The sequence below is a fragment of the Myotis myotis genome, unplaced genomic scaffold (genome assembly GCF_014108235.1).
Source record: "Myotis myotis isolate mMyoMyo1 unplaced genomic scaffold, mMyoMyo1.p scaffold_m19_p_10, whole genome shotgun sequence".
NCBI lineage: Eukaryota > Metazoa > Chordata > Mammalia > Chiroptera > Vespertilionidae > Myotis > Myotis myotis.
Genome location: NW_023416314.1, coordinates 2754851 through 2773724, shown reverse-complemented (window position 1 = coordinate 2773724; position 18874 = coordinate 2754851). Strand labels below are relative to the sequence as shown.

The 18874-nt window shown below is 46.4% G+C and overlaps 1 long non-coding RNA gene across 2 annotated transcripts; it reads right to left on the bottom strand.

The window, feature by feature from the left end:
• Positions 1–5111: 5111 nt before the first annotated feature.
• LOC118662608 lies at positions 5112–17152 on the bottom strand. 2 transcript variants are annotated; one of them, XR_004969807.1, is made up of 5 exons: positions 17044–17152; positions 15329–15466; positions 8297–8469; positions 7881–7904; positions 5112–5689 (listed from the first exon to the last, which is right to left on the bottom strand). It is a non-coding gene; the product is annotated as an uncharacterized LOC118662608 (long non-coding RNA). The 2 variants fall into 2 exon arrangements; XR_004969806.1 differs by lacking the exon at positions 5112–5689 and having other exon boundaries at positions 7409–8469.
• Between the last annotated feature and the right edge of the window lie 1722 nt (positions 17153–18874).

The following is an 18874-nucleotide window of genomic DNA, read 5'->3' as shown; positions in this document are numbered from 1 at the left end:
AGGGCCCATCCAGCCCTTCATCCCATCTCCCCCACCTCCATGCCCAGCAATATTCTCTCTCTCTCTCTCTCTCTCTCACACACACACACACACACACACACACAGGCATCATTTCCTTTGCTCCTCACAGCAACATCACAACAGGCAGGGGTCCCTGGAAACAGGAAGCTGGTCCTGCAGAGATGTGCGTGGTTACTGAGAATCCTCATAGCGCCAACTTCACCTGGACGATGAGGTACTGATGGCGGTGATGGCATTCTTCCTGCCTAGAGCCCAGCACACACAGCGCCTTCCACACAAAAGGCAAAGTTAGCACCCGCAGTCAAACCAGCCCACTCATGCAGGAACTGAGCTCAGAGGACGTCACTTCCCAGGCCACACAGCCAGGGAGCAGCAGCCGTGGGACATCTTGAACCCCAACTTCAGCCACAAACCCATGACCAGTCCACTATTCTCTGTCCTCCAGAGCCTAGTAAAGGCCCCTGCCGATTAGGGTGGATGTGGGAAGGAGGCAGAAGAAACCCCAGCACAGGGCTGGCTGGATGCTATGGACTGAATCATGGTCCCTACTCCCAAGTGTCATGTGTAGAAGCCCTACCCCCCAGTGCAACGTATCTAGAGGTGGGGCCCTCAGAAGGTGAATAGGTTCAGCTGAGGTCAGCAGGGTGGGGCCCTCAGGACGGGATTAGTGTCCTTGTGAGAAGAGACACCGCATCTGTGGGTGCCTGACCTCAGACTTCCAGCCTCCAGAACTGCAGAAATAACTGTTCTACAAGCCCCCAGACTGGGTATTTGCTGAGCAGCCCGAGCCCACTAAGATGTCACCAGCACAGCTGAGCACTCAGCAGACACCACCCCCGGCACCGAGAGCAGTCAGGGTAGGATGGGATGGAACTGATGAGTCCTCACCCTCAGGGCCTCGGGAGCTCAGCACAGCACTAGAGACCTATCCCTCTCGCAGGCCCAGCAGGGATGCAATGGTCCAGGGAGGAGGCAGGGTGACAGAGAAGGGAGAGCTAGTCTGGGCTACAAACTTGAAGTGTCTTCATAAGAGAGAGGAGGAAGGAAGCGGCAAAATTTGCCAGGCCGATTAGGCTCCAAGAGTTAACACTCATTTCTCTAGCTCCACTTCCCTGGCACCTGCCAGTTCTGTGCTGGGGGCTGGGGCTCAACCAGGTGAAGGCATGTGGACAAGTGGCGTGAACTCCAGCAGGAGCCACGTGTAAGGTGAGAGCGTTGGCAGGAGTTTGCTGGGCCCAAGGGAGGAGGCAGTTGCTTTCAGCGGCCATTTCAAGGATGGTCAGGGGTGCTGGGGGAGGAGAGGATGGTCAGGGGTGCTGGGGGGAGGAGAGGATGGTCAGGGGTGCTGGGGGGAGGAGAGGATGGTCAGGGGTGCTGGGGGACTGAGAGGATGGTCAGGGGTGCTGGGGGGAGGAGAAGATGGTCAGGGGTGCTGGGGGGAGGAGAGGATGGTCAGGGGTGCTGGGGGGACTGAGAGGATGGTGAGGGGTGCTGGGGGAGGAGAGGATGGTCAGGGGTGCTGGGGGGAGGAGAGGATGGTCAGGGGTGCTGGGGGGAGGAGAGGATGGTCAGGGATGCTGGGGGGAGGAGAGGATGGTCAGGGGTGCTGGGGGAGGAGAGGATGCTCAGGGGTGCTGGGGGAGGAGAGGATGCTCAGAGGTGCTGGGGGACTGAGAGGATGGTCAGGGTTCCCGGGGGGAGGAGAGGATGGTCAGGGGTGCTGGGGGGAGGAGAGGATGGTCAGGGGTGCTGGGGGAGGAGAGGATGGTCAGGGGCGCTGGAGGAGGAGAGGATGCTCAGGGGTGCTGGGGGGAGGAGAGGATGGTCAGGGGTGCTGGGGGGACTGAGAGGATGGTCAGGGTTCCCGGGGGGAGGAGAGGATGGTCAGGGGTGCTGGGGGAGGAGAGGATGGTCAGGGCCGCTGGGGGAGGAGAGGATGCTCAGGGGTGCTGGGGGGAGGAGAGGATGGTCAGGGGTGCTGGGGGGAGGAGGGGATGCTCAGGGGTGCTGGGGGACTGAGAGCAGAGGTTTTTCAGGAACGTCCCTGCCCAATGCCCCATTTGATAGCGCCCTCCTGGGATAGACTAATGATGAAAGACCCAAGGCCCGGAGAGCTGGGGCAGCAGACTCAGCAGCCCAGGGCCTGCAGGGAGCTGAATGGGCCTGCGGCGGGCTTGGCGCCCTGAGTGCAGTGCTCTCCCGCAGGCTGGGGCGGTTGGGGGTGGGAGGCAAAATGTGAAGTGCTCACTCCAGACCTGAGTGACCACCAGGTGCCTGGGCTGAGCCTGCTGGGCTGGCTTCCCCCTGGGCCCAGCCCAGCCTCTCTGCAGGGGCCTGTGCCCAGCAGGGTCTGCAGAGTCTCAGAGATACCTGCTCCCGGTACCCGGTACCGGTACAGCTCAGACAGGAAGGGAGGGGCGGGCTCACCCTCTCAGTGCGGCGGAGTGGTTCTTACCAGGACAGTGGCCTCTGGCTTCTGCCTTAAGGAGCGTGGGGGGGAGGGAGGGCGTGGAGGGGGGACTGCAGAGTGTCAGCGAGGTCCAGAGGGCTGCACCGTGTCAAGGCCAAGATAGGTGGGATGCCTCAGGACCCCCGAACTCCTCACTGCCTCTCCAGCTCAGCTGACCCGGTTGTGTTGGCCGCAGCAGGCTCCTGCACATCCTGGCATACCAAGCGTTGAAACTTGGTGAACATTTGGAAAAACCGTTATAAAACCAGGAGCAGCCAAACAGCCTGAGTCTCCGCAGGAACAAGGACACCTGGGTGACCTGGTGTCCTAACTGGTCTGACCTTCCCCTCTGACCCCTGCATCCCAGCCTCTGCTTTGAGGCCTGAGGGATCACCCTGAGGTGTGTGCTGCCCATCTCACCTCCCCCTACACCCCCGCCGGCTCAAAACCCTCCCGTGCCTCCTCAGGGCCTGGGGATACGGGCAAAGGCTTCCCTTCACGTCTCCTCCTGCGGGCCTTTCCAGGAGCCTCCAGCCTTGCGTGTTCGTGCTCCCCCTGCGCAGGGCCCGGGCGCCAGCCCTATCCTGTGTGTGCTGCTCCTCATCCTGAAACAGCTCCCCAACTCCACGCAACCGTCTCCCGGGCACACGGCATTCCTTGCCAGCATTCCACAGAGGTGGAGGGTGTGATCGCACTAAGAAGCAGAACATATGCCCGTTCCCTCTGACTTGCTTTGGCCAATGGAATGTTAGTGGGAGCGATCTGACTAAAGGTTAAGTGCCGTGTGAGGGGGCTCACTTGGGTGTGCTCTTTCCACCACCGTTAGATCACCCCGAGGCCTGCCTCAGCCAACTCACAGAAGCAAGAACTAAACAAATAGTCATTGTGATAGGCCAGGGGGACAGCATACATGCTTGTTACACAGCATGTTGCAGTAATCACTCACTGATACATCATTTGAACCGGAATCATGTCCAGCCCATCATTAGGCCTCGGATGAGATGGATGTCATTTCTTCTCGCCAGTTTGGCCAGAGCCCTTGCTGCTCCCACAGTCCAGGCTGAGGGGCTACCCGGGCTCCCACGGCACCCCACATTGGCACTTTTCACCACACTGGGCACGCACTGGGTTATAATTTCCATTTCACTTTTCTGTCTCCTTCACAGGATTCCGAGCTTCTTGAGGTTAGGGATTGCATGTTACTCACAATTTCTGACACGGACTCAGTGACTGTTTGTTAGAAGAAAAACTGTAGCTGACCTTTTCCAACCAGTAAAAGCAAGAGGACTCTCACTTTCCCAGCCCCGCCCACCAGCTTCACGGAAAAGGCCGAAGAGGGAAGAGGACTCCTGTGAGTTCCCGCCTCCTCCCCACAGCCATGTGCGCACACACATGCGCGTGCTCACACCCCACCCTTGTCCAGGCTGCCCGCTCCCACCCGCCTGCTCGCTTGGTGACGAAGCACTTTTTGAACCCATTTGCTCCATCTTTCTGCGATATCCTCCAGCAAATCAAGCATCCCCTTCTTGGGATGTTTTCAATCTGTTTTATGTTGATTTTAATTAAAGAATCCGAAACTGAACAAACAGTTCCTAGCAGGTGGCCATACAAGTGTGAAATAAGCAAACTGTTTTATCTGCCACAAACTCTGCTAGTAAATTTCTTCAAATTAATCCCAGCCTCCAATAGTCTGCTGATCTCAAGGAGAAAGCAAAGCAATCCTGGCCTCCAAATATTTGCTTCTGTTGCAGCTCCTGGAGCCAACAATGGGGTGTCCCCTTTGTTTCACCCTCACCCCCTGTTTTCCAGACCCACCTCTGGCCTCCGTTGGCCCAACACGTCAGCCCAGAACAAGGGTCATGTGCTTGCACCGTTGAGCTCCGTGGCCAGAACTCCAATAGCGCAGCCACACGCCCAGGAGAGCGCTCCCAGCCCTCTCTCTCCCAAGTACCACCACCTCCAGCCGCCCCTCCCACTGCCAACCTCCCAAAGCTCACCCACTCGCAGGAGGAGCATATGGGGAGCCCAAGGTGAGGCTGGCTTCCCTCCCGTGGCATAGCCAGGAAGGGAAGGGGCGCTGGGGAGGCGATGCCCGTCCCGGCCAGGGCATGCATGAGCGGGCACCGCATTCACGCTGCTGAAAGTGGAGGTTAGCATGGGCTTGCCAAATCCTAGTTTGCTTAATTTTTTCTTACTTTGGGATCTAAAAATTCCACATGTAGGGCTTTATTTTTAAAAATCATCCATGTATAGTGGTAAACGTTTCTCTCAGAGCTGTTCATAACAGCAAAAATTGAAAACCATTTGTTATTCAACAATAAAGGATTGGGCAAATAAATAATGGTACAAAGTATAGCAAAATATTCAATGCCTAAAAGGTAATCTCAGAGGGAAGGCAGGGGTGGTGGGTGGGAAATGATCAAGCAAAGAGCTTGTGTGCATGTATGCATAACCTGGTGGTGAAGGCCTGGGTGGGGCAGGGGGGCTAGAAGGGGCCAATGAGGGGAAGAGGGAGGCATATGTAAGACTTTTAACAATAAAGATTTTTTTTAAAGAAAGAAAAAGAAAAAATAATCTTGTGATTTATTTACAAGGCAATATGCCAACATGAATTCATTTTTCTTTTAGTTTTGTACGTATATATAATCTAATATTCTGGATGTAGCATAAATACATTGAATATATTATTCTAGGTGTAATATGTGTGCACGCATTAAAAAAGGCTGAAAGGATATAAACTAAAACGCTAACAATAGCTGTCTAAGTACTGGGAATATACGTGATAGCTCCCATTTGTTTCTTTAAAAGTCAGTATTTTGTTAATTTTCTAATGTTGAGAACCCCGCCTGGAGAGTCTGGGGACCGGGCTGTGACCGGCTGTGCCCTAACGCAGACTTAGTGTTGTGCCATCTCCGGGCCCCACGCTGAAGCTGGGAGTGCTGGCGTGGACTTGGTGAGCCAGCATAGGCTCCCAGCGTTGCAGTCTCATACCCTGGCCTTGGGGCCCCGGTGAGTCCTAGGCTCTGGGTACCTACTGTTGCCACTGTGGCCCCCCCACAGTCAGCTCTGCCCACAGCAGCCAAATGGTCTTTCCGAATCTGATCCACCGCGGCCTTCTTGTAATCTCAGGACGACATTGCACATCCTCCCGCGGTCTGTGTGTCCCTGACGATCTGGCCGCTTGCCAGGAGCCGGTCCATCCTTGCTGTTTCAAGGGACCTGGCATATATGGCATACTGTTCTTAATATGTTTGCTCACCTTCTTGGCACTATGTGTTTTAACCAAGGTCACCTCTCTGAGAAAGGTTGTTTCCCCAGGTAGGGATTTTCCCCTGATGTTAGGGAGGGAATAAAACCCCTTAACTAAGTGCCAGGCAGGTAATTAATCACTTTAACTACGAACAATCATGCTTAAGCTACATAATCTTTACTCCCTGGAATGGAGATAAGAAACTCCCTAACCTTTGGAATAGAGATTGATAGGATTGGAATCAACTGGTATAAATACAGATGTAACAAGATAACAGGACACAGAACCTAGACACAGAACCTAGACACAGAGCCTAGAGACAGAAGAACTTTGCTGGAGAGAACATGGCAAAAGATCCTGGACAGAAACTGACCACAGAACCTAGAGACAGAACCTATCAAGAGAACCTGGCTGAAGAACCTAGAGACAGAATCTGGCTACAGAACCTGGATAGAACATGGCAAGAGAACCTGACTAGAACCTGGTGACTGAACCTGGCTGGAGAAACTGGACAGAACCTGGCTGGAGAACCTGGAAAACCTGGCTGGAGAACCTAGCAAGAGATCATGGACACAGAACCTGGCTGGAGATCCTAACCAGAACTTCACTGGAGATCCTAGACAGAACTTGGTTGGAGAACCTAGCCAGAACCTGGCTGAAGAACCCGGCTACAGAATCTGGCGACCAAACCTGGCTGGAGCACCTGGAGAACCTGGCTGGAGAACCTAGTGAGAGGACCAAACCAGAACTTGGCTAGAGATCCTAAGCAGAACTTCGCTGGAGATCCTGAACAGAACTTGGCTGGAGATCCTGGCTAGAGATCCTGGCTAGGCTGCTGATCAACTGAACGCTGTCTCTGTGTCATTTCTTCTTCGCCGACTCCGTCCACACCTTTGGGGACCCCTGGACCTGCTGGGGTTGGACCCCAGCAGCCGCTGCCCTGGTCCCAGGGCTCCTGATGCTCTGATGGACACATCGCTGTCCGTGCTGCCTCCCCACTCCAAGGCAGCTCCCTGTGGGCAGGGCCTCCAGTGCCCACAGCAGCCCCCACCCCCAACCCCCCATGGCACCCGCAGGATGCATGTTTCTTAGCTGAGCGCCTGCCCCGGTCCCTCCTTGCACGGCTCATCCTCACAGAATGCAGAGCACATGCTCAGGGTCCGGGCTTGTCTCACATGGCTCAGGGGTTCCTAACCGGAGAGCCAGGGACCACTACAGAGTCTGTGGGCGGATTTCAGGACGTCCGTGACCTCCTAGAAGTTCAACACAAACATACAAACACTTTTCTGGGGAAAGGATTCGCACCTGCCATCAGATACAGAGAAAGGCAAGTTTTGAAGGAGGTTGAGGGAGACACCCAGGAACAAGCCATGTGGTGTCTGCCCTCAGGCGGAGGGTCAGGTACTAGCTTACAGAGTGACATGGACCAGGCGAGGTGGGTAATTTCAGCTCCCGGAGCACACACAGGAGGAGGCTGGGCTTCTGCGGGGCAGGCCATCGGGGAAGACTGTCCCAGGGAGGCCCCAGCAGGCCTGGAGGGCGAGTGGACAGCAGCCCTTTGGGGCAGATGCTCATCCCTGCTGGCCCTAAGGAAAGGGAAGTGGGGGAGGGTGGGGTGCCGGGGGCAGAGGGGGAGGTGGCCTGTTTTGTAGCCTGAACTGTGCAAGCATTTTCCCCAGAGCAGTATTGCAGCGAAGTGAAGAGCGGACTGGGCCCCTTCCCAGCTCTGCGGCGCACTGCCCGTGCTACCCACGGGAGCGGCATAATCTGAGTCACGGTTTTCTCATCTATAAAATGCAGGTAATAATAGAACCCCTTTATAAGATTGTTTTGAGGATTAAATGCAGTAATATTTGTAAAGCATTCAGCCGATGTCTGGAATAAGTAAGAGGAAAAATCAACAGGGCTCCTTTCCTAGAGGAACTTCAGTCTGGAGGCGCTGGGTGCGTGGGCCCTGGCTGTTCTCACTCTCTCCCACCCACAGGTACACACGCCTTTTCCTCTGTGCCCCTCAGACCAGATGAAACAACCACAGTCACACCAGGTGCTCTAGAGGACCCACACAGAGAGTCTGGCAGGGTGGGAGGGGAAGCTTGCTACACTAGGGGCCCTTAGGTGAGGTGAGGTGCCTGGCTGGTCTCCTACCCTTTCTTAACTTACCTTGAGGCCTTACGAGGAACGCTCCTGCCAGGGACCAGAGTTGGGTGAAGAAATGAGAAAAGGAAATTTGTTAACTTTCATATCTATTATGTGTTGAGTTCAAAGGAGGTATGATTATCCCATCTTTCAGGTAAAGAAATTGAGGATCAGAAACTTTAAAAAGAGCTAAAGCCATAGTGGTAGGCAGCCTAATGGCCCCCGAAGATGTCCACATCCTAATCTCAGAAGCTGTGAATATGTTACCTTACATGGTAAAGGAACACTGCAGATCTGATTATGTTAAGGACCTTGAGATGGGGAATCATTCCAACCGGGTTTTTGTCCTCCTTACCCCAGAAGACATCGCTCAGCAAAGTCACCAATGACTTCTGCTTTGCCAGGTCCAATGGTAAGTTCTCTATCCTCATCTCACTCACCAGACTATTTGGCAGAAACAATCACCCCCTCTTCCCCGAAACCGCGTCTCAGTTGTCTCGGGGACACCACTCGCTCCTGGTTGTCCTTCTCCTTCACTGGCCACTCCTTCCAGCCTCCAGTTTGGATTCTTCCCTTCTCCACGTCATGCTGCGTGCCACTGCTCCTCTCACACCTGCGGCAGAAGACTGAAGGTTTGTTCTCTACGAAGGGTAAGACAGAAGGCCTCTGGACTAGGGTTCAACCAGCACAATTGAGGGGGTGCATATAGACCATAAACAATGGAAATAAGTTATTTCGTCATACTAAATATGGGATCCTGAGACTCACAGCCTGAATGCTGGCAACCAGACCTTTATCCCTCAGGCAGGAGTTTGGTAGACACTGTCTAGGGAATATGACAAACCAATGTGAGAGATCTAAGACACTGGCATTGTTTTCTAACAAACAACTCACTGAGGTTGAAAAGGGACCCCCTCAAGCTCAAAGTTTCCAATCAGCTCTTTGGTCTGCTACCAACTCATGAGCTGACAGTCAAGGGTTATAGATACTTAAGGGGGTAAGAAAGCATCTAATATGAAAGACAGAGATCAAAGCAAACAAACAGAAAGTGATAACAGAGGAAATAACTATGCAAAGGAAAAAAATTCTTAAAAATTGTTAGCAACCTCAGATATAAAAGAAGATACAACAGCCACAAAATAAGAATAGAATGCTGAAAGAAAAGGACACTGTACAAACATAAAGAGCTTTTGTAATTTTCTGATAACAAAAATAAAAAACTTTACAGATAATATGGAAGATATTTTGAGAAAATATCTAAGAAAGTAGAGTAAGAAGAATGGGAAATAGAAGAAAAAATAAGAAAATTAGAACACTAGTTGATGTGATTCAACATCAAATGGGGGACATGTGTATCAACAACAAATTTTTAAAAATTTAAATATATGTATGTGTATACACATATGTGTACATATATAAGTATGAATATGTATAGAAAGAGAGAGTCATAAAGCAAATGTGTTCAAATGTTAACATTTGGGATAACTGGGCAAAGAGCATGTACCATTCTTAAGTTTTTTGTAACTGATATTTCAAAGTAGAAAGATTTCCAAAAGGGAAAAAAGAAGAAGAAAACAAGAAAAGACAAACAAAAGGTAAGGAGGACAATAAAATAATTCATGAGGTGCAAGACAAGATGACAGAGTAGGGACATGCTGTACTCACCTTCACCCTCATCCACGTCAGAATTATAACTAAACTACAGAACAGCCATCGCTCGGAACTACCTGAAATCTAGCTGAATGGAAGTCATACAACTAAGGAATTAAAGAAGAAGCCTTGAGGCTGGTAGAAGGGGAAGAGACACAAACAAGGCTGGTCTCATACCCATGCGTGGCAGTTGATAATTGGGAAAGATATAGTGGCTGCATAATTCCTCACAGGGAGCAAGGGGTCCCAGCCCTACACAGGGCTCCACATCCCAAGGCTCCCGTGCTGGAAAGAGGAGTGTCCACAGGAGTGAACATTGGTGGGGATTCTGTCCTGGTAAGATAGAGGACTGCTGGAAACACTGGTGTCCTCTTAAAGAGCCTGTGCACAGACTCACTCACAAATACTCAGTGCTCCCTATGCCTCTTGCCCAGCTCTGGTGGCAACCAGCCTTGAGTCACGTGTGGCCTCTCCCATGCACCTCTGGGCTCAGCACAGGCAGCTACAAACTGAAAATTACTTTGTAGTCCTTCCCAAGTAGCACTGGGCCAGACACAGGCAGTGGCGGACCTAGGCATGCACCAGAGCCCCTCTCAAGAGGCCCAAGAACCAACACACCTGGTGGCTGGCTTCAGACCACAACAGAGCACCACCCGATTAGCTCTACAAATGAAACAACCACAGCCCTGCTGGGGCAAATTCTGATCTGTGGGGTTAGCCCCACTGTGGTCATGGCAAGTTTTCAAAGCAAGTGAACCTGAGTGTCAGCCCCCACCTACGAATGTGCTACAGCAATCAAGGCTCAGCTACAACAGAAGGGCACATACAACCCATAAAAGGAACATTCCTGGAGCACCTGGCTCAGGTGACCAAGGAGACTGCACCGCTGGGCCACATAGGACCCCTATTACATAAGGCCAGTCTGCCAAGACTGGGAGATGTAGCAGCCCTACCTAATAGATAGAAACAAACACAGGGAGGCTGCCAAGATGAAGAGACAAAGAAACATGTCCCAAATGAAAGAACAGGAGAAAACTCCAGAACTAAATGGAATGAAGATAAGCAATCTACCAGATACACAGTTCAAAAAACTGGCTGCTAAGATGCCTAATGAATCTAGTGAGAACTTCAGCAAAGACATAGAAAACATAAAAAAATAACAGCAACCATAAAAATAAAAACCTTCAGTCAGAATGAAGAATACAATAACTGAAATAAAGAATATCCTAGAAGGAATCAACAGCAAATTAAATGAAGCAGAGGATCAAGTCAGCAACTTGGAAGACAGTGTAGTGAAAAATCACCTAATCAGAACAGCAAAAAGAAAAAAAGAATAAGAAAATAATTCTTGTTTAAGGAACCTCTGGGACAGCATCAAGTGTACCATCATTTGCATCATAATGGAACCAGAAGGAGAAGAGAGAGCAATGAATTGAAAACCTATTTGAAGAACCAATGATTAAGACTTCCCTAACCTGGTGAAGGAAATATGCACACAAGTCCAGGAAGTGCTGAGAGTCCCAACAAAATGAACCTAAACGGGCCCACACCAAGACACATCATAATTAAAAAGCCAAAGGTTAAATACAAAGAGAGACCCTTAAAGATAGCAAGAGAAAAGCAATTAGTTGCCTACAAGGGAGTTCCCTTAAGACTGTCATCTCATTTCTCAACAGAAACTTTACCGGCCAGAAGGGATTGACAGAAAATATTCAAAGTGATGAAAAACAGGGGAATACAAACAAGACTATTTTACAGAGATAGGCTATCATTTAGAATTGAAGGACATATAAAGAGCTTCCCAGACAAGAAAAAGCTAAAGGAGTTCATCACCACCAAATCAGTAATACAAGAAATATTTAAAAGACATCCTATATAATAAAAGCATAATATGCTAAGTGTCTGACTGTTCATTCGACCTTTCATTCAACTTTTCCACCAGCCACTGTGACATGCACTGACCACCAGGGAGCAGATGCTTTAACCCAGTAGGTTGGCTTGCTGCTGGGGTCTGGCCAATCAGGACTGGGCAAGATGGGCTGGACACACCCTGGAGCCGTCCTGTGGTCCCTCCCCAGCCCACCAACCTCCACAGTCCCTCCCCCGCCAGCCATCCCCCATCGGCCCTGATCAGGACTGAGCAAGATAGCCCCAATCAGCCCTGATCGCTAGCCAGGCCGAGGGGCCCCACCAGTGCACGAATACATGCACTGGGCCTCTAGTATTTAAGAAGAGGGAAGAAAAAGAATATAAATCCATGGCTGGTTTGGCTCAGTAGATAGAACGTCAGCCTGCAGACTCAAGGGTCTCGGGTTCGATTCCCAGTTGGGGCATAAGCCCAAGTTGTGGGCTCATTCTCCAGTAGGAGGCATGCAGGAGGGAGCCAATCAATGATTCTCTCTCATCACTGATGTTTCTAACCCTCTCTCTCCCTCTTATTTCCTCTCTGAAATCAATAAAGATATATTTTTTAAAGTACATAAATATAAACTATAAAATAACAGTAACTACATACCTACCAATAATCATTTTAAATGTAAATGGATTTAATGCTCCAATCTTAGCTGAATGGGTAAGAAAATAAAACCCATACATATCTGGTCTATACGAGACTCATTTCAGATTCAAAGGTACACACAGACTGAAAGTAAGGGAATGGAAATAGGTATATCATGCAAATGAAAGCAAAAAATGTTGGGTTAGCAATACTTACATCAGACAAAATACGCTTTAAACAAGGGTTATAACAAGAGACAAAGGACTATGATAAAGGAACCAATTGACAAGAGGACACAACCCTTATAAACATTTATGGATCCAACAGAAGAGCACCCAAATTTATAAAGCAAGCATTTACAGACATAAATGGAGAGATCAACATTAATAGGGTAATTGTAGAGGACTCTAACACTCCATTGACATCAATAAATAGATCATCCAAACAGAAAATCAACAAGGAATCAGCGGCCTTAAATAACACACTAGACCAGATGGATTTAACTGATATTTTAGAGCATTTTACCCCAAAGCAACAGCACACACATTCTTTTCAAGCATACATAGAACATTTTTCAGGATAGATTATGTATTAGGACACAAAACAAGCCTCAGTAAATTTTAAAAGATTGAAATTATATTAAGCGTATTTTCTTATCACAATGGTATGAAACTAGAAATCAATTACAAGAAAAAAAGCACATAACACATGTAGGCTAAATAACATGCTACAAACAATGATTGGGTTAACAATAAGATCAAATTAAAAAATAAAATGATACCTTTGAGACAAATGAAAGTAAAAACAAAACAATCTAAAATCTATGGGACACAGGAAAAGCAATCCTAAGAGGGAAATTCATATCAATACAGACCTGCCTCAAGAAACAAGAAAAATCTCAAATAAATAATATAACCTTACACCAAAAGGAGCTAGAAAAAGAAAACAAAGCCCAAAGTGAGTAAAAGGAAGGGTATAATAAAATCAAGAAAAATAAATAAAACAGATTCTAAAAAAATAGTACAATCAATCATGAAACCAGAGCTGGTTCTTTGAAAAAGATAAACAAGTTTGATAAATCTTTTACCAGACCCACCAAGAAAAAAAGAAAGGACCCAAATAAATAAAATTAGAAATAAAAGAGGAGAAGTGATACCAACACCACAGAAATACAAAGGGTTGTAAGAAAACACTACAAACAATTACATGCCAACAAATTGGACACACTGCAGGAAATGGATAAATTCCTAGAGCCATATCTTTCAAGTCTAAGTCAAGAAGAAACAGAAAATCTGAACAGATGGATTACTACTAATGAAATGAAATCAGTAATCAGAAAACTTCCAATAAGCAACAGTCCTGGTCCGAACAGTCTCATAGGTGAATTTTCTCAAACATTCAAAAAAAATTAACACATACTTCTCAAACAATTCCAAAAAAAATTTTAAGAAATAAAGGCTCCCAAGCTCATTTTATGAGGCCAACATTACCCTAATTCCAAAACCAGACAAAGACATTAACAAAAAAATGTATATCCCAATAAATATCCTTAATGAACACACATGGAAAAAATCTCAACAAAATATTAGCAAATCAAATTCAGAAATACATTGAAAAGATCATACACCACGATTAAGTGTGATTTATTCCTGGGATGCAAGGTTGTTGGTTGAATATCCATGAATCAATTAATGTGATCCACCACATAAACAAAACAAACAGTAAAAATCAAATGATCATATCAATAGATGCAGAGAAAAGCATTTAACAAAATCCAGCTCCCATTTATGATAAGAACTTTCAGCAAAGTAGAAATAGAGGGAACATACTTCAACATAACAAAGACCATATATGACAAACCTATGACTAACATTCTCAGTGAAAAACAGCTAAAAGTGCTTTCCTTAAGATCAGGAACCAGACAAGGACATCCACCTTTACCACTTTTATCCAACATTGCATTGGAAGTCCTTGCCATAGCAATCAACAAAAAGAAAAAACAAAAGGCATCCACACTAGAAATGAATAAGTAAAATAGTCATTATTTGCAGGTGATATGATACTGCTTATAGGCAGAAACCTAAAGAGGCTACCAAAAACTATTGGAACTGATAAATAAATTTGGTAAAATAGCAGGATACAAAATTATATTCAGAATCAGTTGTATTTTTATACACCAATAACAAATTATGAGAAAAAGAAATTAAGAAAACAATCCCATTTACAATTGCATTAAAAATACTTCGGAATAAATTTAACCAATGAGGTAAAAGACATGTACTGGGAAAATTATAAGACATTGAAGAAGATACAAATAAATGGAAACATATACCATGCTCATGAATAGGAAGAATTAACATCATTAAAATGTCCATACTTCCCAAAGTAATCTATAGATTTAACGCAATCCCTATCAAAATACCAATGACATTTTCACAGAACTAAAACAAATATTCCAAAAAATGTATATGGAACCACAAAAGACCCTGAATAGCCATAGCAATCTTGAGAAAGTACAAAGTTGATCATTTCATGCTACCTGACAGCAAACTATACTACAAGACTATAGTAATCAAAACAGCATGGTACTGGCATAAAAAACAGACACATAGATCAATGTAGCTGGATAGAGAGCTCAAAAATAAACCCATGCCTATGCAATCAATTAGTCTGTGACAAAGGAAGCGAGAATATACAATGGTGTAAAGAAAATCTATTCCAAATATTCCTAAAATTATAGGAGTGGGAAAACTGGACATATAGATGCAAAAAGAAAAGAAACTAGACCACTTTCTTACACCATATATAAAAATAAACTCAAAATGAATTGAAGACTTAAATGTAAGACTCAAGACTATAAAGCTCCCAGAAGAAAACATAGGCAGTAAACCCTCTGACATTGTTCTTAAAAATATTTTCCTGATATATATTCTTAGACAAGGAAAACAAATAAAAAAATGGAACCACATCAAACTAAAAAGGTTTTGCATAGCAAAGGAACCTATCAACAAAATGAGAAGACAGCCTACTTAATGAAGGAATATACTCACCAATGACACATCTAATAAGAGATTAATATCCAAAATTATAAAGATCTCCAATCAACACCAAAAAGACAAACAATCCAATTTAAAAATGGGCAGAGGACCTGAATAGATACTTCTCCAAAGAGGACATGCAGATGGCCAGTAGACATATGAAAAGATGCTCAATGTCACTAATCAGCAGAGAAATGCAAATTAAAACTACAATGTGATTATCAGAATGGCTATCATCAATAAATCCACAAACAGCAATGTTGGCAAAAACGTGCAGAAAAGGGCACCTTCATGCACTGTTGGTGGGCAAGCAGGTTGGTACAGCCACTGTAGAAGCAGAATGGCTCTTTCTCTGCCATCACGGCACATGCGTTTCCTTCTCCTTCGCCATGTCTTCCCACAAGACTTTCGGGATCAAGAGGTTCCTGGCCAAGAAACAAAAGCAGAATCAGCCATTCCCCAATGGATTCCGATGAAAACTGGTAATGAAATCAGGTACAACTCGAAGAGGAGACATTGGAGAAGAACCAAACTGGGCCTATGAGGAATCACACATGAGAGTGTGTGATTATGCTGTGTCCAGATTGCCTGCACCTTTAAATGATTGAAAAGACCACTACTGTCAGGACAGTTGGGGCATTTTAATTGGAAAATTATTAGATTCATGATTTTGCTCTTTTGATTTTTTTTCTGCAGTAGTAGGTTGGTTCAGTAATAAATGTGTGAGACCTTAAAAAAAAAAAAAGAAAGAAAGAAAATAGAATGAAGCTTTCTCAAAAAAAATTTTTTTTAAATAGATCTACCTATGACCCAGTAATTCTTCTTCTGGTTATATATCCAAATAAATACAAAACACTAATTTAAAAAGATATATGCTCCCCTCTGTCTGTTGCAGCATTATTTACAACTAGAAGCCCGGTGCATGAAATTCATGCACGGGGGGGGGGGGGGTTGTCCCTCAGCCCAGCCTGCATCCTCTCCAATCTGGGACCCCTCGGGGGATGTCCGACTGTCGATTTAGGCCCCACAAAGATCGGGCCTAATGCAGCAGTTGGACATCCCTTTCACAATCTGGGACTGCTGGCTCCCAACCACTCACCTGCCTGCCTGCCTGATTGCCCCTAACCACTTTTGCCTGCAAGCCTGATCACCTCCTAACCACTCCCCTGCCAGCCTGATCGATGCCTAACTGCTCCCCTGCCAGCCTGATTGCCCCCAACTGCCCTCCCCTGCAGGCCTGCCCCCACCAACTACCCTCCCTTGCCAGCCTGGTAGCTCCCAACTGCTCTCCCATGCAGGCCTGGTCACCCCCAACTGCCCTCCCCTGCAGCCTGGTCCCCACCCAACTGCCCTCCCCTGCAGGCCTGGTCACCCCCAACTGCCCTCCCCTGCCAGCCCAGTCATCCCTAACTGCCCTCCCCTGCTGGCCATCTTGTGGTGGCCATCTTGTGACCACATGGGGGTGGCCATCTTGTGTGAGGGCGTGATGGTCAATGTGCATATTACCTCTTTATTGTATAGGATAGCCAATATATGGAAGCAGCTTAAGTGCCCATCAATAGATGATTGGATAAAGAGGTGGTACATATAGGGTGTACCCCCAAAAAATGTGTACACACACTTTGAATTATTATAAAGGCAGTGTTTATCAAAATACATTTCATTTTTGCCCTAACTGGTTTGGCTCAGTGGAGAGAGCATCAGCCTGTGGACTGAAGGGTCCCAGGTTCAATTCTGGTCAAGGGCATGTACCTTGGTTGTGGGCACATCCCCAATAGGGAGTGTGCAGGAGGCAGCTGATCGATGTTTCTCTCTCATCGATGTTTCTAACTCTCTATCCCTCTTCCTTCCTCTCTGTAAAAAATCAATAAAATATATATTTAAAAAAAATACATTTCACTTTCAAAATTGAGCTATCAGTTGTTAAAGTGTGTATACATTTTGGGGGGACACACTTATATACAGTGGAATATTACTCAGCCATAAAAGAATGAAATCTTACCATTGTGACAGCATGCATGGACCTCCAGGATATTATGCAAAGACAAATACCATATGATTTCACTTATGGTGGAATCTAAAGAACAAAATAAACAAATAAACAAAACAGAAACAGACTCATAAACACAGAGATCAGACTGATGATTGCCACATAGGAGGGGGTGGGGGTACTGAGTGAAAAGGGTGAAGGGATTAAGAAGTAAAAATTGGTAGTTACAAAATAGTTACGTGGATGCAAAATACAGCATAGGGAGTATAGTCAATAATATTGTAATAACTGTGTATGGTACCGGGAGGGTACTAGACTGATCAGGGGATCCCTTCATAAATTATATAAAGTCATAACTACTATGCTGCACACCTGGGACTGATATAAAATAGTATTGAATGTCAACTATAATTGAAAAATAAATAAATTTTTTAAATTATTCATAAAAATTTCCCAAAACTAAAGAGCATGAATTTCCAACTTGAAAAGGTGCATCATAACTGATGAAAATAAATTCACACAGGGACACATACTTACAAATACCAAGTTTAAAGAGGAAATCCAAAAAGGAAAAAAGAGGTCACAACCAATGTAACAGGAATCAGAATGGTTTTGACCGTCAACACCAATACTAAACTCAAGAAGGTACTGGAGCAATATATTTAACTTGTACATTTTTTTAAAAAATTACAAAACATAATTCTGTATCAGTTAGGATAAGCTTGGTTATGCTGTAGTAACAAACAACTTCCACATTTCAGATGCTGTGTGTCGACCTCAATTCAGCAGGAGCCCAGCTCGTGGGGTATCCACCTATCCTCACAGTAGAAAAGAAAATAGGACAAATCATTTCGTCACCAGCTCTTTAAAAAAACTGTCAGGAAGTGGCACACATCACATCTGCTCACATTTCATTGGCCATGGTTAGTTACATGGACTTGCCTAACTTCAAATAGTCAGATAAGTGCAACCCTACCATGGCCCCAAAAAGAAAAGAACTAGATAAATATATAATTACCAGTCCATCCTCAGGTCACTAAACATTTAGTTCACTATCCTCACCAAGCAGCATGTACTCACCCTCTCCCCAAAGGGCAACAACCCAAAATCTCCACCTAATCGTAGCAACACACACCAAGTTCAGCATCCCTGGGGGAGGTGTTGTGCTACACACATCACATCTTGGTGTGGCTCTCCTCTTAGTCAGGAGACCTATCAGCTGAAAATAAGTTTTCTGCTCCACATACTCAATATGCAGTGATGAAACAGAATAGGACAGCGGTCGGCAAACTCATTAGTCAACAGAGCCAAATATCAACAGTACTTCTTCAAAATAGACTCGCCCAGGCCGAAAACCGACTTCTGTGCATGGGCCACGAAGTTTCAATTGCACTGTACATGCGTGCCCGCACGTGGTATTTTGTGGAAGAACCACACTCAAGGGGCCAAAGAGCCGCATGTGGCTCGCGAGCCACAGTTTGCGACCACGGGAATAGGATAACCAGAGAAAAGGAGGAATGGAAGTCCAAGACCCTGTCCACAGCGATTCTGAATCCTCCTGGGTGACAGTTGAGGGCTCCATTCCTGGGAGCAGGGATGTGGCTGGTCTGAGCTTCCATTATGCACCTCAGGAATAACTCCTTTGTCCATTACACTCCACTGCTACTGGCTCTTTCCTCTAAGAAATTCTTTCTTTTCCATTATTCTCCTGGGCCATATCTGAACATGCTCTCCTCAAGTGCTGAGCCTCTTTCTTAGACCTTCCTGCTGGTAGACAGGGTTGTTTCAGGTTCTTGAATCTCTTTCTCAGTCCAGACTGGTGGTCTTTTGAGCAATACAACTC